Genomic DNA, 17,369 nt, shown 5'->3' with positions numbered 1-17,369 from the left:
CGCCTATTCTCATGGCACCAGCTGGAGGTCAGCGCCTCTTCTCAGGGGCCCTTGCAGGAGGGCAGCGCCTCTTCTCAGGGCACCAGCTGGAGGTCAGCGCCACTTCTCAGGGCACTAGCGGGGAATCAGCACCTCTTCTCAGGTACCCCTGAAGGAGGGCAGTCCCTTTTCTCATGGCACCAGCGGGAGGTCAGCGCCTCTACTCAGGGCACCAGCAGGAGGTAAGCGCCTCTTCTCAGGGCACCAGCGGGGGTCAGCTCCTCCTCTCAGGGCACCAGAGGGAGGGCAGAGCCTCTCCTCAGGGCACCAGCGGGGTGTCAGTGCCTCTTCTCAGGGCACCAGCGGGGGTCAGCTCCTCCTCTCAGGGCACCAGAGGGAGGGTAGTGCCTCTCCTCAGGGCACCAGCGGGGTGTCAGCGCCTCTACTCAGGGCACCAGCGGGGGGTCAGTGCCTCTTCTCAGGGCACCAGCGGGGGTCTGCTCCTCTTCTCAGGGACCCCTGTAGGAGGGCAGCAGACCTTCTGGGGGATGCCTGCAGCTCGTCCAAGGCCTCGTCAAAGCTCTCAAGTAAGCCCAGATCTGAGCATGAGCGCTTCACCCAGACCAGGGTGTTGCTTTGGATGCTGGCTCCCCTCGCCCTCAGTTTAGAGTGTTAGAAACTACAAGTAGCAGAATACACTGCAATAGCCTGAAAGGAATTTGGTACTCATGCTGGACCTAGGCAATATAAGATCTCTGACGAGGATGGTGGGGAGTGCACGTGCAGGCCAGTGGAACTTTCACTTTCACAATGTGCCTGTAGGCCCTAAAACATTAGACCGAAACAAAGATAAATAAAACGCTTCAACGTCATAAAAAATAATTCCTCATTCAGAGCGCGATCCATCATTTCATTTATGTCTCTTGAAAAAACAACAGGCTTCAACGCATATGATTGATCATGTAGTCCTTTGATTTTGATGTAAATAACAAGGCTTCGTGCACGTTTCTTTTTTCAATTAAGTACACAGAAGCTTAAAACGAAAAGGCAGACATCCTTCGCAAAAAGTGTCTCACTTAAAAATTGCCCGTGATTGATCGTAAAAGTTATGAGACCGCATTAGTAAATCAGATGATGTCATGAGTGGAAAGCGCCACATTCTAGATGAAATTCTAAATAAAGGTAGAGTTGTCATGCTTTAAAAAATGCGATGGAATCCTCCCCGTCGGGGAATTGAACCCCGGTCTCCCGCGTGACAGGCGGGGATACTGACCACTATACTAACGAGGAACAGCTGCACCTGGCCTCGCTGAGCCGCTCCTTATGTGGCTGAAAACCCTCCTGTCCATCCTCATATGCTACGAATTTGTGCCATTTATCAACTCCTTCACACCAACACAGGGGCCCACAGGCTCAATAAACACACACACACTCCCTCACACAATACACACACAAACACACTCCTGCCTCACAAGATCCTTCTCACCTCCTAGCAGACACTCTCAGCAGCGCTCTCAGCAGCATCACCTGATGCCAGAGTCACAGCAACCAGCTCCCACGGCTGCTTCTGACGGCCCCGGCCTGGATCTTCAGCCCAGGGGCCCCTGGCTCTCTCTGATGCTGGAGGATTGCAGCGGGGGCTGCACACAGGGAGTGGGGAGGGAGACGCTCCCTCCCACCCGCCCACCCGCCCGCCTGCGCCAAAGGAGAAAGCTGGCTTGTAAAGGAGAAGAGAGGAGGCAGGAAAAGCCCAGGTGTGCGAGTGTCTGAGAAAGAGGCGCTTTGAATTGTGAAGCAGAGGAAAAAAGTGAAGACTTTGCAAAATTCCTTCGAGCCGGATTTGAACCAGCGACCTAAGGATGTCAGCTTCCCCACTACAGTCCTCCGCTCTACCAACTGAGCTATCGAAGGCTCGGTGATGTAGGGATGACAAGGCGCTATATGGCATGAGGTGTGAGCAGCGTGCCCAGCCGCCTAGGCAGCACTCTGTCTCTAAACAGCAGCTCAAGGCCTTCATAAAGCGCCAAACCCTACAATGGAGACTTTCCTTCCCTGCACAAAGCCAGCAAAGGAAAACAAACAGGCCACCTGCCTTTCTCAATGCTTCTTTCAAATGCTAAGACATCACTTTGCGCACCTTAGAGCAACCTGTCCAGACACACTTACAAACTACCTTAGAAACGCCTCTCAAGGGCGACTATGACTGGCGCCCCAGACCAACCACCTCCCTTCTCTCCAGCCCCTAGCTAGAAGAATAGGAGACCTCACCCGGAGGATACAGACTCCAGAGTGACGGGCTAGAGACGCCCTTTGGGAGACATGACGGCACCAGGGCCGGACTGGCCATACGGGTAAAGAGAGAGCCCCCGCTGGACAGAGAGACTGAGGGACTCCGCCCATCCTGCGTAAATCCGGGCTTGGTGAGCAGTATCCCGCCCGCCCGTGTTGCTCTCCCCCTCCAATGCTGCTCTTCCCCATCTCCCTATCTGGCTTCACGTTAATACTATAAGCCCCCACCTCCTCTTTGCTTCCTTCCACCCAACCAGCAGATATCCATCAAACTAGGTGGGTCGCAGAATACTGGCATTCTGACAATTGGCTCGAGCCTGTCAACAATTTGGCAAGCTGCCATCTCCGAAGCTATAGTGTAGCAAGCTCCAGAAGCGAATCTCTCCCTTTCAATGTTGTCTTGAAACTGGATTCTTCATAGAGCTGGAGACCCCTAGAAACAGGCCTCCTGGATTTGCCAGTGCTTCTTCCAAGCGGTAACCCATCCTTTGTGAAGAACAAGCTTTGATGACCAGCATTCAGTTTTCTATCAGTGTTTTGTCTGTGTGCCTGAAAGGTGACGTTGTTATTAGCAGGTGGCAGGTCAAGTAAAGAAGAAATGTATGTAATAAAAGATTTGCGATGTAAAACCTTAAAAAATGTGTTTAGATAGGATGAAAAAAAACTAGAAGTATACCGTGGGGAGAAAAAAAGAGTCCCTTCCCTGACCGGGAATCGAACCCGGGCCGCGGCGGTGAGAGCGCCGAATCCTAACCACTAGACCACCAGGGAGCACTGGGTGCTCTGGAGCAGCACCTGCTCCAAGACATACCACCAGGGTGAGGCCGCCTGTGCTGCTGTCACAGGGTTTTGTGCATCAACTAAAGTAAGCAGGAAAACACACACACATCAACCTAACACTGGCAAGCTTGTCTTTACTACACTTTGGAAAACATCATGGGACACACAAAAAAAACACTGCTTTCAGGCACACCCCCAACAAAGCAATCTACTGAACGTTAAATAGACTCAGATCTCGGGACAGTTTCCATCCCTGGAAGACGCATGGGACCTTCATAACACACAACTAACTGGAGAGCAAAAACAGCAAGAACCAATTAACCATCCAGAAAAATACCAGTCACTGTTCTAGGTCAGCTCCTCTTCTCAGGGCACCAGCGGGAGGTCAGCGCCTCTTCTCAGGGCACCAGCGGGAGGTCAGCGCCTCTTCTCAGGGCACCAGCTGGAGGTCAGCACCTCTTCTCAGGGCACTAGCGGGGGGTCAGCGCCTCTTCTCAGGGGCCCTTGCAGGAGGGCAGCGCCTCTTCTCAGGGCACCAGCTGGAGGTCAGCGCCTCTTCTCAGGGCACTAGCGGGGGGGTCAGCGCCTCTTCTCAGGGGCCTTTGCAGGAGGGCAGCGCCTCTTCTCAGGGCACCAGCTGGAGGTCAGTGCCTCTTCTCAGGGCACTAGCGGGGGGTCAGCGCCTCTTCTCAGGGGCCCTTGCAGGAGGGCAGCGCCTCTTCTCAGGGCACCAGCTGGAGGTCAGCGCCTCTTCTCAGGGCACCAGCGGGAGGTCAGCGCCTCTTCTCAGGGCACCAGCTGGAGGTCAGCGCCTCTTCTCAGGGCACTAGCGGGGATCAGCACCTCTTCTCAGGTACCCCTGAAGGAGGGCAGTCCCTTTTCTCATGGCACCAGCGGGAGGTCAGCGCCTCTACTCAGGGCACCAGCAGGAGGTAAGCGCCTCTTCTCAGGGCACCAGCGGGGGTCAGCTCCTCCTCTCAGAGCACCAGAGGGAGGGCAGTGCCTCTCCTCAGAGCACCAGCGGGGGGGGGTCAGTGCCTCTTCTCAGGGCCCCAGCGGGGTGTCAGCACCTCTACTCAGGGCACCAGCGGGGGGTCAGTGCCTCTTCTCAGGACACCAGCAGGAGGTCAGCGCCTCTTCTCAGGGCACCAGCGGGAGGTCAGCACCTCTTCTCAGGGCACCAGCGGGAGGTCAGCACCTCTTCTCAGGGCACCAGCTGGAGGTCAGCACCTCTTCTCAGGGCACTAGCGGGGGGGTCAGCGCCTCTTCTCAGGGGCCCTTGCAGGAGGGCAGCGCCTCTTCTCAGGGCACCAGCTGGAGGTCAGCGCCTCTTCTCAGGGGCCTTTGCAGGAGGGCAGCGCCTCTTCTCAGGGCACCAGCTGGAGGTCAGCGCCTCTTCTCAGGGCACCAGCTGGAGGTCAGCGCCTCTTCTCAGGGCACTAGCGGGGGGGGTCAGCGACTCTTCTCAGGGGCCCTTGCAGGAGGGCAGCGCCTATTCTCATGGCACCAGCTGGAGGTCAGCGCCTCTTCTCAGGGGCCCTTGCAGGAGGGCAGCGCCTCTTCTCAGGGCACCAGCTGGAGGTCAGCGCCACTTCTCAGGGCACTAGCGGGGAATCAGCACCTCTTCTCAGGTACCCCTGAAGGAGGGCAGTCCCTTTTCTCATGGCACCAGCGGGAGGTCAGCGCCTCTACTCAGGGCACCAGCAGGAGGTAAGCGCCTCTTCTCAGGGCACCAGCGGGGGTCAGCTCCTCCTCTCAGGGCACCAGAGGGAGGGCAGTGCCTCTCCTCAGGGCACCAGCGGGGTGTCAGTGCCTCTTCTCAGGGCACCAGCGGGGGTCAGCTCCTCCTCTCAGGGCACCAGAGGGAGGGTAGTGCCTCTCCTCAGGGCACCAGCGGGGTGTCAGCGCCTCTACTCAGGGCACCAGCGGGGGGTCAGTGCCTCTTCTCAGGGCACCAGCGGGGGTCTGCTCCTCTTCTCAGGGACCCCTGTAGGAGGGCAGCAGACCTTCTGGGGGATGCCTGCAGCTCGTCCAAGGCCTCGTCAAAGCTCTCAAGTAAGCCCAGATCTGAGCATGAGCGCTTCACCCAGACCAGGGTGTTGCTTTGGATGCTGGCTCCCCTCGCCCTCAGTTTAGAGTGTTAGAAACTACAAGTAGCAGAATACACTGCAATAGCCTGAAAGGAATTTGGTACTCATGCTGGACCTAGGCAATATAAGATCTCTGACGAGGATGGTGGGGAGTGCACGTGCAGGCCAGTGGAACTTTCACTTTCACAATGTGCCTGTAGGCCCTAAAACATTAGACCGAAACAAAGATAAATAAAACGCTTCAACGTCATAAAAAATAATTCCTCATTCAGAGCGCGATCCATCATTTCATTTATGTCTCTTGAAAAAACAACAGGCTTCAACGCATATGATTGATCATGTAGTCCTTTGATTTTGATGTAAATAACAAGGCTTCGTGCACGTTTCTTTTTTCAATTAAGTACACAGAAGCTTAAAACGAAAAGGCAGACATCCTTCGCAAAAAGTGTCTCACTTAAAAATTGCCCGTGATTGATCGTAAAAGTTATGAGACCGCATTAGTAAATCAGATGATGTCATGAGTGGAAAGCGCCACATTCTAGATGAAATTCTAAATAAAGGTAGAGTTGTCATGCTTTAAAAAATGCGATGGAATCCTCCCCGTCGGGGAATTGAACCCCGGTCTCCCGCGTGACAGGCGGGGATACTGACCACTATACTAACGAGGAACAGCTGCACCTGGTCTCGCTGAGCCGCTCCTTATATGGCTGAAAACCCTCCTGTCCATCCTCATATGCTACGAATTTGTGCCATTTATCAACTCCTTCACACCAACACAGGGGCCCACAGGCTCAATAAACACACACACACTCCCTCACACAATACACACACAAACACACTCCTGCCTCACAAGATCCTTCTCACCTCCTAGCAGACACTCTCAGCAGCGCTCTCAGCAGCATCACCTGATGCCAGAGTCACAGCAACCAGCTCCCACGGCTGCTTCTGACGGCCCCGGCCTGGATCTTCAGCCCAGGGGCCCCTGGCTCTCTCTGATGCTGGAGGATTGCAGCGGGGGCTGCACACAGGGAGTGGGGAGGGAGACGCTCCCTCCCACCCGCCCACCCGCCCGCCTGCGCCAAAGGAGAAAGCTGGCTTGTAAAGGAGAAGAGAGGAGGCAGGAAAAGCCCAGGTGTGCGAGTGTCTGAGAAAGAGGCGCTTTGAATTGTGAAGCAGAGGAAAAAAGTGAAGACTTTGCAAAATTCCTTCGAGCCGGATTTGAACCAGCGACCTAAGGATATCAGCTTCCCCACTACAGTCCTCCGCTCTACCAACTGAGCTATCGAAGGCTCGGTGATGTAGGGATGACAAGGCGCTATATGGCATGAGGTGTGAGCAGCGTGCCCAGCCGCCTAGGCAGCACTCTGTCTCTAAACAGCAGCTCAAGGCCTTCATAAAGCGCCAAACCCTACAATGGAGACTTTCCTTCCCTGCACAAAGCCAGCAAAGGAAAACAAACAGGCCACCTGCCTTTCTCAATGCTTCTTTCAAATGCTAAGACATCACTTTGCGCACCTTAGAGCAACCTGTCCAGACACACTTACAAACTACCTTAGAAACGCCTCTCAAGGGCGACTATGACTGGCGCCCCAGACCAACCACCTCCCTTCTCTCCAGCCCCTAGCTAGAAGAATAGGAGACCTCACCCGGAGGATACAGACTCCAGAGTGACGGGCTAGAGACGCCCTTTGGGAGACATGACGGCACCAGGGCCGGACTGGCCATACGGGTAAAGAGAGAGCCCCCGCTGGACAGAGAGACTGAGGGACTCCGCCCATCCTGCGTAAATCCGGGCTTGGTGAGCAGTATCCCGCCCGCCCGTGTTGCTCTCCCCCTCCAATGCTGCTCTTCCCCATCTCCCTATCTGGCTTCACGTTAATACTATAAGCCCCCACCTCCTCTTTGCTTCCTTCCACCCAACCAGCAGATATCCATCAAACTAGGTGGGTCGCAGAATACTGGCATTCTGACAATTGGCTCGAGCCTGTCAACAATTTGGCAAGCTGCCATCTCCGAAGCTATAGTGTAGCAAGCTCCAGAAGCGAATCTCTCCCTTTCAATGTTGTCTTGAAACTGGATTCTTCATAGAGCTGGAGACCCCTAGAAACAGGCCTCCTGGATTTGCCAGTGCTTCTTCCAAGCGGTAACCCATCCTTTGTGAAGAACAAGCTTTGATGACCAGCATTCAGTTTTCTATCAGTGTTTTGTCTGTGTGCCTGAAAGGTGACGTTGTTATTAGCAGGTGGCAGGTCAAGTAAAGAAGAAATGTATGTAATAAAAGATTTGCGATGTAGAACCTTAAAAAATGTGTTTAGATAGGATGAAAAAAAACTAGAAGTATACCGTGGGGAGAAAAAAAGAGTCCCTTCCCTGACCGGGAATCGAACCCGGGCCGCGGCGGTGAGAGCGCCGAATCCTAACCACTAGACCACCAGGGAGCACTGGGTGCTCTGGAGCAGCACCTGCTCCAAGACATACCACCAGGGTGAGGCCGCCTGTGCTGCTGTCACAGGGTTTTGTGCATCAACTAAAGTAAGCAGGAAAACACACACACATCAACCTAACACTGGCAAGCTAGTCTTTACTACACTTTGGAAAACATCATGGGACACACAAAAAAAACACTGCTTTCAGGCACACCCCCAACAAAGCAATCTACTGAACGTTAAATAGACTCAGATCTCGGGACAGTTTCCATCCCTGGAAGACGCATGGGACCTTCATAACACACAACTAACTGGAGAGCAAAAACAGCAAGAACCAATTAACCATCCAGAAAAATACCAGTCACTGTTCTAGGTCAGCTCCTCTTCTCAGGGCACCAGCGGGAGGTCAGCGCCTCTTCTCAGGGCACCAGCGGGAGGTCAGCGCCTCTTCTCAGGGCACCAGCTGGAGGTCAGCACCTCTTCTCAGGGCACTAGCGGGGGGTCAGCGCCTCTTCTCAGGGGCCCTTGCAGGAGGGCAGCGCCTCTTCTCAGGGCACCAGCTGGAGGTCAGCGCCTCTTCTCAGGGCACTAGCGGGGGGGTCAGCGCCTCTTCTCAGGGGCCTTTGCAGGAGGGCAGCGCCTCTTCTCAGGGCACCAGCTGGAGGTCAGTGCCTCTTCTCAGGGCACTAGCGGGGGGTCAGCGCCTCTTCTCAGGGGCCCTTGCAGGAGGGCAGCGCCTCTTCTCAGGGCACCAGCTGGAGGTCAGCGCCTCTTCTCAGGGCACCAGCGGGAGGTCAGCGCCTCTTCTCAGGGCACCAGCTGGAGGTCAGCGCCTCTTCTCAGGGCACTAGCGGGGATCAGCACCTCTTCTCAGGTACCCCTGAAGGAGGGCAGTCCCTTTTCTCATGGCACCAGCGGGAGGTCAGCGCCTCTACTCAGGGCACCAGCAGGAGGTAAGCGCCTCTTCTCAGGGCACCAGCGGGGGTCAGCTCCTCCTCTCAGAGCACCAGAGGGAGGGCAGTGCCTCTCCTCAGAGCACCAGCGGGGGGGGGTCAGTGCCTCTTCTCAGGGCCCCAGCGGGGTGTCAGCACCTCTACTCAGGGCACCAGCGGGGGGTCAGTGCCTCTTCTCAGGACACCAGCAGGAGGTCAGCGCCTCTTCTCAGGGCACCAGCGGGAGGTCAGCACCTCTTCTCAGGGCACCAGCGGGAGGTCAGCACCTCTTCTCAGGGCACCAGCTGGAGGTCAGCACCTCTTCTCAGGGCACTAGCGGGGGGGTCAGCGCCTCTTCTCAGGGGCCCTTGCAGGAGGGCAGCGCCTCTTCTCAGGGCACCAGCTGGAGGTCAGCGCCTCTTCTCAGGGGCCTTTGCAGGAGGGCAGCGCCTCTTCTCAGGGCACCAGCTGGAGGTCAGCACCTCTTCTCAGGGCACCAGCTGGAGGTCAGCGCCTCTTCTCAGGGCACTAGCGGGGGGGGTCAGCGACTCTTCTCAGGGGCCCTTGCAGGAGGGCAGCGCCTATTCTCATGGCACCAGCTGGAGGTCAGCGCCTCTTCTCAGGGGCCCTTGCAGGAGGGCAGCGCCTCTTCTCAGGGCACCAGCTGGAGGTCAGCGCCACTTCTCAGGGCACTAGCGGGGAATCAGCACCTCTTCTCAGGTACCCCTGAAGGAGGGCAGTCCCTTTTCTCATGGCACCAGCGGGAGGTCAGCGCCTCTACTCAGGGCACCAGCAGGAGGTAAGCGCCTCTTCTCAGGGCACCAGCGGGGGTCAGCTCCTCCTCTCAGGGCACCAGAGGGAGGGCAGAGCCTCTCCTCAGGGCACCAGCGGGGTGTCAGTGCCTCTTCTCAGGGCACCAGCGGGGGTCAGCTCCTCCTCTCAGGGCACCAGAGGGAGGGTAGTGCCTCTCCTCAGGGCACCAGCGGGGTGTCAGCGCCTCTACTCAGGGCACCAGCGGGGGGTCAGTGCCTCTTCTCAGGGCACCAGCGGGGGTCTGCTCCTCTTCTCAGGGACCCCTGTAGGAGGGCAGCAGACCTTCTGGGGGATGCCTGCAGCTCGTCCAAGGCCTCGTCAAAGCTCTCAAGTAAGCCCAGATCTGAGCATGAGCGCTTCACCCAGACCAGGGTGTTGCTTTGGATGCTGGCTCCCCTCGCCCTCAGTTTAGAGTGTTAGAAACTACAAGTAGCAGAATACACTGCAATAGCCTGAAAGGAATTTGGTACTCATGCTGGACCTAGGCAATATAAGATCTCTGACGAGGATGGTGGGGAGTGCACGTGCAGGCCAGTGGAACTTTCACTTTCACAATGTGCCTGTAGGCCCTAAAACATTAGACCGAAACAAAGATAAATAAAACGCTTCAACGTCATAAAAAATAATTCCTCATTCAGAGCGCGATCCATCATTTCATTTATGTCTCTTGAAAAAACAACAGGCTTCAACGCATATGATTGATCATGTAGTCCTTTGATTTTGATGTAAATAACAAGGCTTCGTGCACGTTTCTTTTTTCAATTAAGTACACAGAAGCTTAAAACGAAAAGGCAGACATCCTTCGCAAAAAGTGTCTCACTTAAAAATTGCCCGTGATTGATCGTAAAAGTTATGAGACCGCATTAGTAAATCAGATGATGTCATGAGTGGAAAGCGCCACATTCTAGATGAAATTCTAAATAAAGGTAGAGTTGTCATGCTTTAAAAAATGCGATGGAATCCTCCCCGTCGGGGAATTGAACCCCGGTCTCCCGCGTGACAGGCGGGGATACTGACCACTATACTAACGAGGAACAGCTGCACCTGGCCTCGCTGAGCCGCTCCTTATGTGGCTGAAAACCCTCCTGTCCATCCTCATATGCTACAAATTTGTGCCATTTATCAACTCCTTCACACCAACACAGGGGCCCACAGGCTCAATAAACACACACACACTCCCTCACACAATACACACACAAACACACTCCTGCCTCACAAGATCCTTCTCACCTCCTAGCAGACACTCTCAGCAGCGCTCTCAGCAGCATCACCTGATGCCAGAGTCACAGCAACCAGCTCCCACGGCTGCTTCTGACGGCCCCGGCCTGGATCTTCAGCCCAGGGGCCCCTGGCTCTCTCTGATGCTGGAGGATTGCAGCGGGGGCTGCACACAGGGAGTGGGGAGGGAGACGCTCCCTCCCACCCGCCCACCCGCCCGCCTGCGCCAAAGGAGAAAGCTGGCTTGTAAAGGAGAAGAGAGGAGGCAGGAAAAGCCCAGGTGTGCGAGTGTCTGAGAAAGAGGCGCTTTGAATTGTGAAGCAGAGGAAAAAAGTGAAGACTTTGCAAAATTCCTTCGAGCCGGATTTGAACCAGCGACCTAAGGATGTCAGCTTCCCCACTACAGTCCTCCGCTCTACCAACTGAGCTATCGAAGGCTCGGTGATGTAGGGATGACAAGGCGCTATATGGCATGAGGTGTGAGCAGCGTGCCCAGCCGCCTAGGCAGCACTCTGTCTCTAAACAGCAGCTCAAGGCCTTCATAAAGCGCCAAACCCTACAATGGAGACTTTCCTTCCCTGCACAAAGCCAGCAAAGGAAAACAAACAGGCCACCTGCCTTTCTCAATGCTTCTTTCAAATGCTAAGACATCACTTTGCGCACCTTAGAGCAACCTGTCCAGACACACTTACAAACTACCTTAGAAACGCCTCTCAAGGGCGACTATGACTGGCGCCCCAGACCAACCACCCCCCTTCTCTCCAGCCCCTAGCTAGAAGAATAGGAGACCTCACCCGGAGGATACAGACTCCAGAGTGACGGGCTAGAGACGCCCTTTGGGAGACATGACGGCACCAGGGCCGGACTGGCCATACGGGTAAAGAGAGAGCCCCCGCTGGACAGAGAGACTGAGGGACTCCGCCCATCCTGCGTAAATCCGGGCTTGGTGAGCAGTATCCCGCCCGCCCGTGTTGCTCTCCCCCTCCAATGCTGCTCTTCCCCATCTCCCTATCTGGCTTCACGTTAATACTATAAGCCCCCACCTCCTCTTTGCTTCCTTCCACCCAACCAGCAGATATCCATCAAACTAGGTGGGTCGCAGAATACTGGCATTCTGACAATTGGCTCGAGCCTGTCAACAATTTGGCAAGCTGCCATCTCCGAAGCTATAGTGTAGCAAGCTCCAGAAGCGAATCTCTCCCTTTCAATGTTGTCTTGAAACTGGATTCTTCATAGAGCTGGAGACCCCTAGAAACAGGCCTCCTGGATTTGCCAGTGCTTCTTCCAAGCGGTAACCCATCCTTTGTGAAGAACAAGCTTTGATGACCAGCATTCAGTTTTCTATCAGTGTTTTGTCTGTGTGCCTGAAAGGTGACGTTGTTATTAGCAGGTGGCAGGTCAAGTAAAGAAGAAATGTATGTAATAAAAGATTTGCGATGTAAAACCTTAAAAAATGTGTTTAGATAGGATGAAAAAAAACTAGAAGTATACCGTGGGGAGAAAAAAAGAGTCCCTTCCCTGACCGGGAATCGAACCCGGGCCGCGGCGGTGAGAGCGCCGAATCCTAACCACTAGACCACCAGGGAGCACTGGGTGCTCTGGAGCAGCACCTGCTCCAAGACATACCACCAGGGTGAGGCCGCCTGTGCTGCTGTCACAGGGTTTTGTGCATCAACTAAAGTAAGCAGGAAAACACACACACATCAACCTAACACTGGCAAGCTTGTCTTTACTACACTTTGGAAAACATCATGGGACACACAAAAAAAACACTGCTTTCAGGCACACCCCCAACAAAGCAATCTACTGAACGTTAAATAGACTCAGATCTCGGGACAGTTTCCATCCCTGGAAGACGCATGGGACCTTCATAACACACAACTAACTGGAGAGCAAAAACAGCAAGAACCAATTAACCATCCAGAAAAATACCAGTCACTGTTCTAGGTCAGCTCCTCTTCTCAGGGCACCAGCGGGAGGTCAGCGCCTCTTCTCAGGGCACCAGCGGGAGGTCAGCGCCTCTTCTCAGGGCACCAGCTGGAGGTCAGCACCTCTTCTCAGGGCACTAGCGGGGGGTCAGCGCCTCTTCTCAGGGGCCCTTGCAGGAGGGCAGCGCCTCTTCTCAGGGCACCAGCTGGAGGTCAGCGCCTCTTCTCAGGGCACTAGCGGGGGGGTCAGCGCCTCTTCTCAGGGGCCTTTGCAGGAGGGCAGCGCCTCTTCTCAGGGCACCAGCTGGAGGTCAGTGCCTCTTCTCAGGGCACTAGCGGGGGGTCAGCGCCTCTTCTCAGGGGCCCTTGCAGGAGGGCAGCGCCTCTTCTCAGGGCACCAGCTGGAGGTCAGCGCCTCTTCTCAGGGCACCAGCGGGAGGTCAGCGCCTCTTCTCAGGGCACCAGCTGGAGGTCAGCGCCTCTTCTCAGGGCACTAGCGGGGATCAGCACCTCTTCTCAGGTACCCCTGAAGGAGGGCAGTCCCTTTTCTCATGGCACCAGCGGGAGGTCAGCGCCTCTACTCAGGGCACCAGCAGGAGATAAGCGCCTCTTCTCAGGGCACCAGCGGGGGTCAGCTCCTCCTCTCAGAGCACCAGAGGGAGGGCAGTGCCTCTCCTCAGAGCACCAGCGGGGGGGGGGGGGTCAGTGCCTCTTCTCAGGGCCCCAGCGGGGTGTCAGCACCTCTACTCAGGGCACCAGCGGGGGGTCAGTGCCTCTTCTCAGGGCACCAGCAGGAGGTCAGCGCCTCTTCTTAGGGCACCAGCGGGAGGTCAGCACCTCTTCTCAGGGCACCAGCAGGAGGTCAGCACCTCTTCTCAGGGCACCAGCTGGAGGTCAGCGCCTCTTCTCAGGGCACTAGCGGGGGGGTCAGCACCTCTTCTCAGGGGCCCTTGCAGGAGGGCAGCGCCTCTTCTCAGGGCATCAGCTGGAGGTCAGCGCCTCTTCTCAGGGGCCCTTGCAGGAGGGCAGCGCCTCTTCTCAGGGCACCAGCTGGAGGTCAGCGCCTCTTCTCAGGGCACCAGCTGGAGGTCAGCGCCTCTTCTCAGGGCACTAGCGGGGGGGGTCAGCGCCTCTTCTCAGGGGCCCTTGCAGGAGGGCAGCGCCTATTCTCATGGCACCAGCTGGAGGTCAGCGCCTCTTCTCAGGGGCCCTTGCAGGAGGGCAGCGCCTCTTCTCAGGGCACCAGCTGGAGGTCAGCGCCACTTCTCAGGGCACTAGCGGGGAATCAGCACCTCTTCTCAGGTACCCCTGAAGGAGGGCAGTCCCTTTTCTCATGGCACCAGCGGGAGGTCAGCGCCTCTACTCAGGGCACCAGCAGGAGGTAAGCGCCTCTTCTCAGGGCACCAGCGGGGGTCAGCTCCTCCTCTCAGGGCACCAGAGGGAGGGCAGTGCCTCTCCTCAGGGCACCAGCGGGGTGTCAGCGCCTCTACTCAGGGCACCAGCGGGGGGTCAGTGCCTCTTCTCAGGGCACCAGCGGGGGTCTGCTCCTCTTCTCAGGGACCCCTGTAGGAGGGCAGCAGACCTTCTGGGGGATGCCTGCAGCTCGTCCAAGGCCTCGTCAAAGCTCTCAAGTAAGCCCAGATCTGAGCATGAGCGCTTCACCCAGACCAGGGTGTTGCTTTGGATGCTGGCTCCCCTCGCCCTCAGTTTAGAGTGTTAGAAACTACAAGTAGCAGAATACACTGCAATAGCCTGAAAGGAATTTGGTACTCATGCTGGACCTAGGCAATATAAGATCTCTGACGAGGATGGTGGGGAGTGCACGTGCAGGCCAGTGGAACTTTCACTTTCACAATGTGCCTGTAAGCCCTAAAACATTAGACCGAAACAAAGATAAATAAAACGCTTCAACGTCATAAAAAATAATTCCTCATTCAGAGCGCGATCCATCATTTCATTTATGTCTCTTGAAAAAACAACAGGCTTCAACGCATATGATTGATCATGTAGTCATTTGATTTTGATGTAAATAACAAGGCTTCGTGCACGTTTCTTTTTTCAATTAAGTACACAGAAGGTTAAAACGAAAAGGCAGACATCCTTCGCAAAAAGTGTCCCACTTAAAAATTGCCCGTGATTGATCGTAAAAGTTATGAGACCGCATTAGTAAATCAGATGATGTCATGAGTGGAAAGCGCCACATTCTAGATGAAATTCTAAATAAAGGTAGAGTTGTCATGCTTTAAAAAATGCGATGGAATCCTCCCCGTCGGGGAATTGAACCCCGGTCTCCCGCGTGACAGGCGGGGATACTGACCACTATACTAACGAGGAACAGCTGCACCTGGTCTCGCTGAGCCGCTCCTCATGTGGCTGAAAACCCGCCTGTCCATCCTCATATGCTATGAATTTGTGCCATTTATCAACTCCTTCACACCAACACAGGGGCCCACAGGCTCAATAAACACACACACACTCCCTCACACAATACACACACAAACACACTCCTGCCTCACAAGATCCTTCTCACCTCCTAGCAGACACTCTCAGCAGCGCTCTCAGCAGCATCACCTGATGCCAGAGTCACAGCAACCAGCTCCCACGGCTGCTTCTGACGGCCCCGGCCTGGATCTTCAGCCCAGGGGCCCCTGGCTCTCTCTGATGCTGGAGGATTGCAGCGGGGGCTGCACACAGGGAGTGGGGAGGGAGACGCTCCCTCCCACCCGCCCACCCGCCCGCCTGCGCCAAAGGAGAAAGCTGGCTTGTAAAGGAGAAGAGAGGAGGCAGGAAAAGCCCAGGTGTGCGAGTGTCTGAGAAAGAGGCGCTTTGAATTGTGAAGCAGAGGAAAAAAGTGAAGACTTTGCAAAATTCCTTCGAGCCGGATTTGAACCAGCGACCTAAGGATATCAGCTTCCCCACTACAGTCCTCCGCTCTACCAACTGAGCTATCGAAGGCTCGGTGATGTAGGGATGACAAGGCGCTATATGGCATGAGGTGTGAGCAGCGTGCCCAGCCGCCTAGGCAGCACTCTGTCTCTAAACAGCAGCTCAAGGCCTTCATAAAGCGCCAAACCCTACAATGGAGACTTTCCTTCCCTGCACAAAGCCAGCAAAGGAAAACAAACAGGCCACCTGCCTTTCTCAATGCTTCTTTCAAATGCTAAGACATCACTTTGCGCACCTTAGAGCAACCTGTCCAGACACACTTACAAACTACCTTAGAAACGCCTCTCAAGGGCGACTATGACTGGCGCCCCAGACCAACCACCTCCCTTCTCTCCAGCCCCTAGCTAGAAGAATAGGAGACCTCACCCGGAGGATACAGACTCCAGAGTGACGGGCTAGAGACGCCCTTTGGGAGACATGACGGCACCAGGGCCGGACTGGCCATACGGGTAAAGAGAGAGCCCCCGCTGGACAGAGAGACTGAGGGACTCCGCCCATCCTGCGTAAATCCGGGCTTGGTGAGCAGTATCCCGCCCGCCCGTGTTGCTCTCCCCCTCCAATGCTGCTCTTCCCCATCTCCCTATCTGGCTTCACGTTAATACTATAAGTCCCCACCTCCTCTTTGCTTCCTTCCACCCAACCAGCAGATATCCATCAAACTAGGTGGGTCGCAGAATACTGGCATTCTGACAATTGGCTCGAGCCTGTCAACAATTTGGCAAGCTGCCATCTCCGAAGCTATAGTGTAGCAAGCTCCAGAAGCGAATCTCTCCCTTTCAATGTTGTCTTGAAACTGGATTCTTCATAGAGCTGGAGACCCCTAGAAACAGGCCTCCTGGATTTGCCAGTGCTTCTTCCAAGCGGTAACCCATCCTTTGTGAAGAACAAGCTTTGATGACCAGCATTCAGTTTTCTATCAGTGTTTTGTCTGTGTGCCTGAAAGGTGACGTTGTTATTAGCAGGTGGCAGGTCAAGTAAAGAAGAAATGTATGTAATAAAAAATTTGCGATGTAGAACCTTAAAAAATGTGTTTAGATAGGATGAAAAAAAACTAGAAGTATACCGTGGGGAGAAAAAAAGAGTCCCTTCCCTGACCGGGAATCGAACCCGGGCCGCGGCGGTGAGAGCGCCGAATCCTAACCACTAGACCACCAGGGAGCACTGGGTGCTCTGGAGCAGCACCTGCTCCAAGACATACCACCAGGGTGAGGCCGCCTGTGCTGCTGTCACAGGGTTTTGTGCATCAACTAAAGTAAGCAGGAAAACACACACACATCAACCTAACACTGGCAAGCTAGTCTTTACTACACTTTGGAAAACATCATGGGACACACAAAAAAAACACTGCTTTCAGGCACACCCCCAACAAAGCAATCTACTGAACGTTAAATAGACTCAGATCTCGGGACAGTTTCCATCCCTGGAAGACGCATGGGACCTTCATAACACACAACTAACTGGAGAGCAAAAACAGCAAGAACCAATTAACCATCCAGAAAAATACCAGTCACTGTTCTAGGTCAGCTCCTCTTCTCAGGGCACCAGCGGGAGGTCAGCGCCTCTTCTCAGGGCACCAGCGGGAGGTCAGCGCCTCTTCTCAGGGCACCAGCTGGAGGTCAGCACCTCTTCTCAGGGCACTAGCGGGGGGTCAGCGCCTCTTCTCAGGGGCCCTTGCAGGAGGGCAGCGCCTCTTCTCAGGGCACCAGCTGGAGGTCAGCGCCTCTTCTCAGGGCACTAGCGGGGGGGTCAGCGCCTCTTCTCAGGGGCCTTTGCAGGAGGGCAGCGCCTCTTCTCAGGGCACCAGCTGGAGGTCAGTGCCTCTTCTCAGGGCACTAGCGGGGGGTCAGCGCCTCTTCTCAGGGGCCCTTGCAGGAGGGCAGCGCCTCTTCTCAGGGCACCAGCTGGAGGTCAGCGCCTCTTCTCAGGGCACCAGCGGGAGGTCAGCGCCTCTTCTCAGGGCACCAGCTG

At 55.3% G+C, this 17,369-nt stretch overlaps 8 non-coding genes across 8 annotated transcripts; all 8 read right to left on the bottom strand.

Moving 5' to 3' along the window:
• Window positions 1–1,197: 1,197 nt before the first annotated feature.
• TRNAD-GUC (transfer RNA aspartic acid (anticodon GUC)) lies at window positions 1,198–1,269 on the bottom strand. The gene has a single exon. It is a non-coding gene; the product is annotated as a tRNA-Asp (tRNA).
• Window positions 1,270–2,967: 1,698 nt separating this feature from the next.
• TRNAE-CUC (transfer RNA glutamic acid (anticodon CUC)) lies at window positions 2,968–3,039 on the bottom strand. Its single transcript has one exon. It is a non-coding gene; the product is annotated as a tRNA-Glu (tRNA).
• A 2,695-nt stretch (window positions 3,040–5,734) lies between these two features.
• TRNAD-GUC (transfer RNA aspartic acid (anticodon GUC)) lies at window positions 5,735–5,806 on the bottom strand. The gene has a single exon. It is a non-coding gene; the product is annotated as a tRNA-Asp (tRNA).
• A 1,698-nt stretch (window positions 5,807–7,504) lies between these two features.
• Window positions 7,505–7,576, bottom strand: TRNAE-CUC (transfer RNA glutamic acid (anticodon CUC)). Its single transcript has one exon. It is a non-coding gene; the product is annotated as a tRNA-Glu (tRNA).
• Window positions 7,577–10,271: 2,695 nt separating this feature from the next.
• Window positions 10,272–10,343, bottom strand: TRNAD-GUC (transfer RNA aspartic acid (anticodon GUC)). The gene has a single exon. It is a non-coding gene; the product is annotated as a tRNA-Asp (tRNA).
• A 1,698-nt stretch (window positions 10,344–12,041) lies between these two features.
• On the bottom strand, window positions 12,042–12,113 carry TRNAE-CUC (transfer RNA glutamic acid (anticodon CUC)). The gene has a single exon. It is a non-coding gene; the product is annotated as a tRNA-Glu (tRNA).
• Window positions 12,114–14,717: 2,604 nt separating this feature from the next.
• TRNAD-GUC (transfer RNA aspartic acid (anticodon GUC)) lies at window positions 14,718–14,789 on the bottom strand. The gene has a single exon. It is a non-coding gene; the product is annotated as a tRNA-Asp (tRNA).
• A 1,698-nt stretch (window positions 14,790–16,487) lies between these two features.
• Window positions 16,488–16,559, bottom strand: TRNAE-CUC (transfer RNA glutamic acid (anticodon CUC)). The gene has a single exon. It is a non-coding gene; the product is annotated as a tRNA-Glu (tRNA).
• Between the last annotated feature and the right edge of the window lie 810 nt (window positions 16,560–17,369).

This window comes from Triturus cristatus, chromosome 4_1 (genome assembly GCF_964204655.1).
Source record: "Triturus cristatus chromosome 4_1, aTriCri1.1, whole genome shotgun sequence".
Taxonomy (NCBI): domain Eukaryota; kingdom Metazoa; phylum Chordata; class Amphibia; order Caudata; family Salamandridae; genus Triturus; species Triturus cristatus.
Note: the sequence above shows the minus strand (reverse complement) of the source record. Positions and strands in the feature narration are given on the sequence as shown.